The following is an 8042-nucleotide window of genomic DNA, read 5'->3' as shown; positions in this document are numbered from 1 at the left end:
TTTGGTTCACACATTCTAAAGTAACGCATAAGACCTCTTATTTATGAAGCCCTGGAGTGACGCTGAAGAGTATAGTCCCCCCTGCAACCCTGTGAGGAAGTATGATTACTTCTTCTCTACAGATAAGAAGCTCAGAGAAGATAAAGCCTGGAAGGTTGGAAGGCTGGTAAGTGGCAGCCGCTGAGTTTGATTCGAGTCAGTGCTAGACCCCGAAGCTAGTGTCCTCCCCGCTCTCCTTCCAGGTTTCAGCCACCGCCCCCCACACGTATCCAAGAAGCACCCCTCCAAGCCTCCCAGCCTGCAGTGTCTTTGTGCCACATGACCGGGGATCAACATGGCTAGTTTGGAGTTTGCCAGTCCCAAAGGCACAGCTCACAAGAACGAATAACCCCCCAAACCAGGGAGCAAAAGCATTAAAATGAAGCACGTCTCTCCCAAAGCGAGCGAGGTTCTATTAGTGACTATTGAGATTCCTGTTTGCAACCCAGTATGCTTGACAAATGATCCTGGCCTCAGGCTGCTCCCAAGTTTCCATGGGGCTGGTGTTGGTTAAACTGCGGCCACAGTTTAGGGATTTGTCTTGTTCTAAGCACGCTCTAATGTGGACCATTTTTAAAGTCTTTATTGAATTTGTTACAATATTGCTTCTGTTTTTATGTTTTGGTTTTTTGGCCACAAGGCATGTGGGATCTTAGCTCCCCAGCCAGGGATTGAACCCGCACGCCCTGCCCCGGAAGGCGAAGTCTTTAACCACTGGACCGCCAGGGAAGTCCCTCTAAGCACCCTCTAAAGTGAGAAGTTTGCTCTTCCCCTCCCACCCCACTCCCATCCCCACTGCTTCCCTTGCTTTTTGAATCCCTGGCTGAGGACACAGCTGCAGGAATCCACAGCCACGACCAAACAAAGCAGGACGTCCTGTTTGCTTTCAGCTGTGGGGAGAGGCCGGGGCCTGTGTCAGAGCGGAGTGGGGACGTGCGCACGCACTTCGCTGAGTCCGCGGCTCTGCGGACTTGTTTGTTTGTCCAGACCCCTGGACTTTCTTTCCTGGGGACTTCAGTTTACACAAGGACTGCAGGTTGTTTAGCTTGAATGCAAAGATAAAAACAAAGCTTCTTAATGCCAACCCAGGGCCTGCTTTATAGCTCTCTATGAAGAGAAAAATCTATTTACTAAGAGTTGAGGCAAGAACGTGCCTTGAAGCTAAAGTACAGATTCCCTAGAGATGTTATAGGGATTTGCTTTTATTGCTCAACTTTGCTTTGCTTTAAAAATTGTCCACGTGTTTGAAATTTCAGTTTCCCCCAACCCCCAACATACATATACCTATCTCACTTCACCTTTTTTCAATGCTTGAATATCACTTCCCCAAAGTCCTGATTCCCATACAGTCTCCAGTTAAACCTCTTCTGTCTGCGTTTTGGGTGAGATACATTTTTTTTTTCCACAGAATCCTTTTAAAACTTCTATTTTCCTATTTGTAGCGCCCAAAGTCTGAACACATAATGGCCGAGAGAGAAGTACATGTACTGAATATTAAAATTTTACAAAGGAAAGAAAATCTGACATTTTCAAAATCTCAAATATGGCTTTGAGGTTTTTTTTTTTTTTTTTTAAAGAATACTTTCTTCTTGTTATTGTTGCCAAGTTAAGGTAAAAATCGAGATTCATCCGTTTCCTCATGCACTAGTTCAATCAGCATTTATTAAGTATGTCAGTCTGTATGCTGTGCTCTGAGGCTACATGGATAAACATGCCATGGTGCTATCATTGAGAAGGGAACACATATGCACGTAGAGAAGAAAGGTATGCATAATAAATAATTGTAATAAGTGTTGCAAAAGAGCACCGTGGTAAATTGTCTGCAGGATGGGTACCACCGCTGAAGGGTGTAAACAGGACACCATCCCATGTCTGTGTGCAGCCCCTCCCATCAAGAGGTGGAATCAATTTCCCTTTCCTGAATTCAGGCTGTTCAAAGACCTGATAGACCAACAGGATGAGACAGAAGGGGTGACATCACCTCTGAGCCCAGACATCAAGAGGCTGCCCAGCTTTCCTCCTCTTTGAAGCCAGCCGCCATGTTGGAAACTCAGGCGGGACCCCTGAATGGTGAGGGTCCCAGGGCAGGAGAGAGGCCACATGGATGAGAACTGAGCCACCCAGCTGACACCATGTGAGCAAAGATGAACCATCTCTTCTAAGTCCTGCCCAATTCCTGAAGCATAAGATCAGAGGCAGTGAGATGGCTGTGGTTTTGAGCTCCCAAGTTTTGGGTGGTCTGTTATAGAGCAACACTGGTGATAACCAGCACAATGTGGAATAAAAGTATGACTAATTCTACCTACGTCATCTGGGAATGAGTCAAAGAGGCCACAGTGTACAAGGTGACAGAGAGACACCTTATCAAAAATTATCATTACCAAGCTTCCAAGGCAGGAAACGGATTCATATACAGCGATAGTGAACACCTAGGTGATGCTTATTCCATGCCTGGTGCTGTTTTTAGTGCTTTACGCTCATTAACTCATTCAGGCCTCACAGCAAACTTCTGAGGTAAGTGTGCTGCTATTATCACCCCCATTTTACCAGTGGGAAAACTGAGGTTCAGAGAGCTAAAGGACCTTGTCCAAAGTCACACAGCCAGTAAGTGATGACCAAGGAGTCAGCAGCAGGCCCTCCAGCACCAGTCTAGGCTTTTAGCCACCATGTCTCATTCTGTATAAGCCAGAGTTTGGGAAGGAGCCCAGGCTTTGTCACTTAACTATCAGGGTTCCATTGAGGGGAGGATTCTGTTGATACAGACATGTTTGAGAACCACTGGCCCAGATGATCACCAGGGGTCTGAGATTCTGCAGTTTGATTGGCTGTGCTTTCAGACCCAGCACCGCAACCCCGCCCTCCTCACCTAGCTGACTTCCAGATGCCGGATGCCGCAGGGCACATGGCCTCTCTTCCCTGTCTGGCTCTCCCATCCAGCATCAATCTAGCTCTTTCCAAAAGCTGCAGGGGCCAGTGACACAATCAGAACCCTGGGTTTGTCTGTGATCCTTGTGCAGGTCAGAAGTTAAGAGGAGATGAGGGTCCCTGCCAGCAACGTGATTTTTTTCATTAATGCACCAAACCTTGTCTAGAATGCAGTCTCTAATTCAGTATTTTGAAGTATTATTGAGATCTTTCTAGAAAAAGACACTTTTATATAAAGTGTCATTTTAAAATTGTATGACATGCTTAAAAGTTTAATTTTTCTTATTTGGGGACCATATTGATCATGGTCTGTAACAGCAGTCCCCAACCTTCTTGGCACTAGGGACCAGTTTCATGGAAGACAGTGTTTCCACGGACAGGGGCGGGGGATGGTTTCAGGATGATTCAATGGCAATACATTTATTGTGCACTTTATTTCTATTATTATTACATTGTAATATATAATGAAATAATTACACAACTCACCACAATGTGGAGTCAGTGGGAGCCCTGAACTTGTTTTCCTGCAATTAGATGGTCCCATCCAGGGGTGACGGGAGACAGTGACACCCAAAGTGTGTTGCTTATGTCCAGTCTACTCAGCTTAATTGTCACTTGCCACTCACTGATAGGGTTTTGATATGAGTCTGCAAGTGGTTGATCTCTTATGGTCTCTGTGCAGTCAGACCTCTCTGCTAATGATAATATGTATTTGCAGCCGCTCCTCAGCGCTAGCAACACTGCCTGAGCTCCACCTCAGATCATCAGCCATTCGATTCTCATAAGAAGCGTGCGACCTAGCTCCTTCGCACGCACAGTTCACAGTAGGGTTCGCGCTCCTATGAGAACCTGATGCGCCTGCTGATCTGACAGGAGGCGGAGCTCAGGTGGTTATGCGAGTGATGGGGAGCGGCTGTGAATACAGAGGAAGCTTCGCTTGCTCGTTCACTTGCCACTCACCTCCTGCTGTGCGGCCCGGTTCCTAACAGGCCATGGACTGGTACGTGTCCATAGCCCGGGGGTCGGGAACCCGCGGTCTATAACATTTGAGAAAATTCACGTCTGAGAATCACACTGATTCCATGGAGTGAGGTCTACCGCCCACATGTGTGTTATCTATATTTGATACCCCCTAGAGGCCCCAACTTAGCTTAAGTGCAGTAGGCTTATAAAGTTTTAGTTTCCTCCCATCGGCAATTGGAAGCAATTCCTCCCCCTAAGAGGAGGGTCCAGCAGGGAAACTGCAGTCTTGCCCCACGGTGGCCAAGGCCTAGAGGCTCAGGCTTGTCTCCTGCAGCGTCTGGGGGCAGTGGAAACTGTCCTTACTGCTGCCCTGGGGTCGGTTTCAGGCCTCCTCGGACAAACACCTGGAAACCTGCCCTTCTCTCTGGGGTCGCTGCCTCCTTGCTTTTCTACCCCATCCTCCACTGAGTTCCACTGCAGTGTGATGTCTGTCCTCATCCCTATTACATTAAGAGTGTCTGCCTTGGATGTTCACAGCCATCTGTACAGAGAACCAGAAAAAGCAAACCTCCTCATTGGTACCGGCACCGCCCACTTCTCTAGGCTTAAGTCTGATCTACCGTTTGCTAAAAGGCTGCCTTCCCTGGGGGGCAGGGTAGAGGAAGAAAGTCAAGAATCCCGTCATGCCGGCTGGGATGGGCTGAGAGAAGCCTGTCTCCCCCCAGATGGATCCAATCCTGGACCAGACTGAGGTGAACCAAATTCCTCTTTTGTGCGGAGATTACACCATCATGTGGCTTCAGACAACTCCCCTGTACAAAGTAAAGAGAATCCTATCTGCTCTGTCAACTTTATACAAAAGTTATCAGGATTAAATGAGAAAAGCCAAAAGTAAACACTGTATATATCATGTACCATGTCGTTGTCATCTTAAATGATAATCGCGTGTTGCAGAGAGAATTCATTTCTCACGTGAAGGTGTGGCCTTTTTTGTTTTCTGTTAGGGTTATATTTTTGGTAAGAGATGAAGCAGGGTAGGTTTAAAAATACTAATCATATTCTGGCCTCTGTTTCTTCTAGGACACTACTAATAAAAGCCAAGTTCTAAATTGTTTTGCTGCACAGAAGAGAAGCAATGTATTTGACATCGTAATCTTAAAATGAAAATCCAGTCTCCACTGATTCTCCTCTTTTTCAGTAAATTGCCCTTTGCCAGGTCTCAGGAGCCCCCCAGCACGTCAGGGTCGCCAGTTGGTGAGAAGGTGTCTAAGGCACCTGAATGGATCCAGGAGAAAGCCCCCGACCCAGCAAAGGCGGCCGAGAGACTGGCTGCCGTAGAAGTGGACTGTGTTTTATGGGAAAAAAGGTGGACACAAGCCCCGTGGTAGGGACTCCAAACCCTGATTTAACCGGCAAGTCAGAAAGCCTCTGGCCTTTGTATCCTGAGTGATTTCGCTGGAGGGGAAGGCGCAGGACCAGGAGGCCGGCACCTGCAGAGGCAAGAATGCTCATCTGGGAGAAGACAGAGCTAAGGAAGTTTGTGTTGGAAGCTGAGACTGGAACACGTGTTTCCTGGCTTAGAGCAACGTCCGCAGAAGGGCGATTACATTAACCAATCCCCTGTCGGAGCAGCAAAAGCCTGTTCCTTTGAGGTTCACCTCCTACCGAAACGTGTTTTCCTAGTGTGAGCAGAGATGTCATGTGTCGTGGAGTTAGCGGGAAGGGGGTTTATCTGCTCCACTGCAGCTGTCTTGAGAGACCAGTGGCAGAAGAGGTCTGACCTTCTCCCCGGGACCCAGAGCGAGTTTCAGGAGAGGCTGGCAGGGAGTTGATGGCCCAGCAGTGGAGCCCTGAAGCCACGGGGCTCCCTCCAAAGGTAGAGGTCTGTCCTTCTCACCTTCAGGGCAGATTGCAGGGCCCATGGTACTTAATCTTCCAAATTTACTTGACCAAAAAGCTTTTCTTTTCCAAGTTTATGCTCTGAAATGCTTCACCATTTTTCAAGGTGATGTCTAGATATGGCAAATTCAGAATATCCCTCCCCTGTTCACGTGGCTGCCTCTCCACACCTGATCCCTGCTCCGAGGGAGCTGCTGTCATAGGAAGAAACGTCTCCAGCATGGCAGGAAATGGAGAAACAGTGTGACGTCAACATTCATAAAAAAGAACGGTGTTTCCCATCAGTTCCAGCATTTGGCCACTTCCTCAGCACATCTTCAAGTTTAAGAACTTTATAAACATTGCCACAGAATGCACCACACCCTTAACGAAAAGTTTTGAACTTTGTATTAAGTTGGGTGTTGGATGAATTTAGAGGCTCTTCTCTCTGGACATGAAACACATGCCCACACAGCCCAATGCCATTCCTGCTTGAAGCTGGCAGGCTTTGGGCTTCATTGCCATGGTGGCAGTTTTCAGAAGACATCGTGAGTTTCCATAAGACACATCAGCTGAGTGAGGCTTTAGAGGATTACTAACAGCTGAGAGGTACCGGAGCCGTTAGGATGAAGAGGAAGCTTCTGCTGTGTGTTTGCTTCTAGGCAGCTGCGAAAAAATTACGTGTTGTGCAGACACAGAGAATAGACCGGTGGTTGCCAAGGGGGACAGGGGGTTGGGGAGGAAAGGATTGGGAGTTTGGGATGCAAACTATTACATATAGAGTGGATAAACAACAAGGTCCTCCTATATAGCACAGAGAACTATATTCAATATCCTATGATAAACTGTAATGGAAAAAATACATAAAAAAAGAATGTATATATATTTATAGCTGACTCACTTTGCTGTACAACAGTAATTAACGCAACATTGTAAATCAACTCTACTTCAATTAAAAAAATAACGATTACGTGTTATGTGCAACAAACATTTCTGCGGGCTCACTGTGAGCCAGGCATTCATCTGAGCACGTTACAGATGCTAACTTGGTTCTCGAAACAACCCACGAGGCAGGTACTCTTATTTCCATTCTAGAAGAGGAAACCCAGACACAGAGGCTGGGAACCTTGCCCAAGGACTCAGAGCTCCCGAGGGGTCCAGCCAGCAGTGAGGCCCAGAGACGAGCCCCTCCCACACACTGGGAGGCCTGCCCCAAAAGGGCCCGCTCGCTCCCCCAAAAGGCTCCTGAGAGGAGGACGGTCAACGCGGAGCAGAGGTAATGATAACCCCTGTTAAGGTTTTAAGTTATGGATCATTAACTATGGCTTCCCTGTCACTGTCCCAGGAGCTACCACCTGAAATGAAGTGTCAGGTGACCTGCGAGACCAGGGTGAGGGAGAGTAAATCTCTTGGGGAGAGAAACCCCAGGTCTTTATCTCTTTTTTTTTTTCTTTTTCAATTTTTTTTTAATTCTTTTTTTTTTTTAACATCTTTATTGGGGTATAATTGCTTTACAATGGTGTGTTAGTTTCTGCTTTATAACAAAGTGAATCAGTCATACATATTTATCTCTTTTTGGAGTAAAAGAAGGAAGCAGAATTGGCCACGGAGGGCCGGGGAATGTTTGGTTTTGTTACCTTCTGAATCCTCAGCTGAAAGGGTTTCCACAGTTGTTTTCACTGTCACATTGGCTGTTATTTCTTTGTTATTTATTTAAATAAATTTATTTATTTACTTATTGGCTGTGTTGGGTCTTAGTTGCTGCGCGCGGGCTTTCTCTAGTTGCGGAGATCGGGGACTACTCTTCATTGCGGTGCGCTAGCTTCTCATTGCGGTGGCTTCTCTTGTTGCGGAGCATGGGCTCTAAGCACGCAGGCTTCAGTAGTTGTGTCACACGGGCTCAGTAGTTGTGGCGCATGGGCTTAGTTGCTCCGCCGCATGTGAGATCTTCCCGGACCAGGGCTTGAACCCGTGTCCCCTGCATTGGCAGGCAGATTCTTAACCACCGCGCCACCAGGGAAGTCCATTTCTTTGTTATTTAACATCGTTCGTCCTTGGGGAATGTCGACTGAAATAAAAAAGCACAACCTGAAAGCTGAGAGTTATGTTTTATTTGACGGGCAAAACTGAGGACTTCAGCCCAGGACACAGCATCTCAGATCGCTCTGAGGGACTGCTCCGAGGAGGCGAGGGGAGGAGCCGGGATACACAGGAGTTTTTGCGACAAAGACCAGGTA

Source organism: Stenella coeruleoalba (genome assembly GCF_951394435.1).
Source record: "Stenella coeruleoalba genome assembly, chromosome: 12".
NCBI classification, from domain to species: domain Eukaryota; kingdom Metazoa; phylum Chordata; class Mammalia; order Artiodactyla; family Delphinidae; genus Stenella; species Stenella coeruleoalba.
This window is presented reverse-complemented; position numbering follows the sequence as displayed.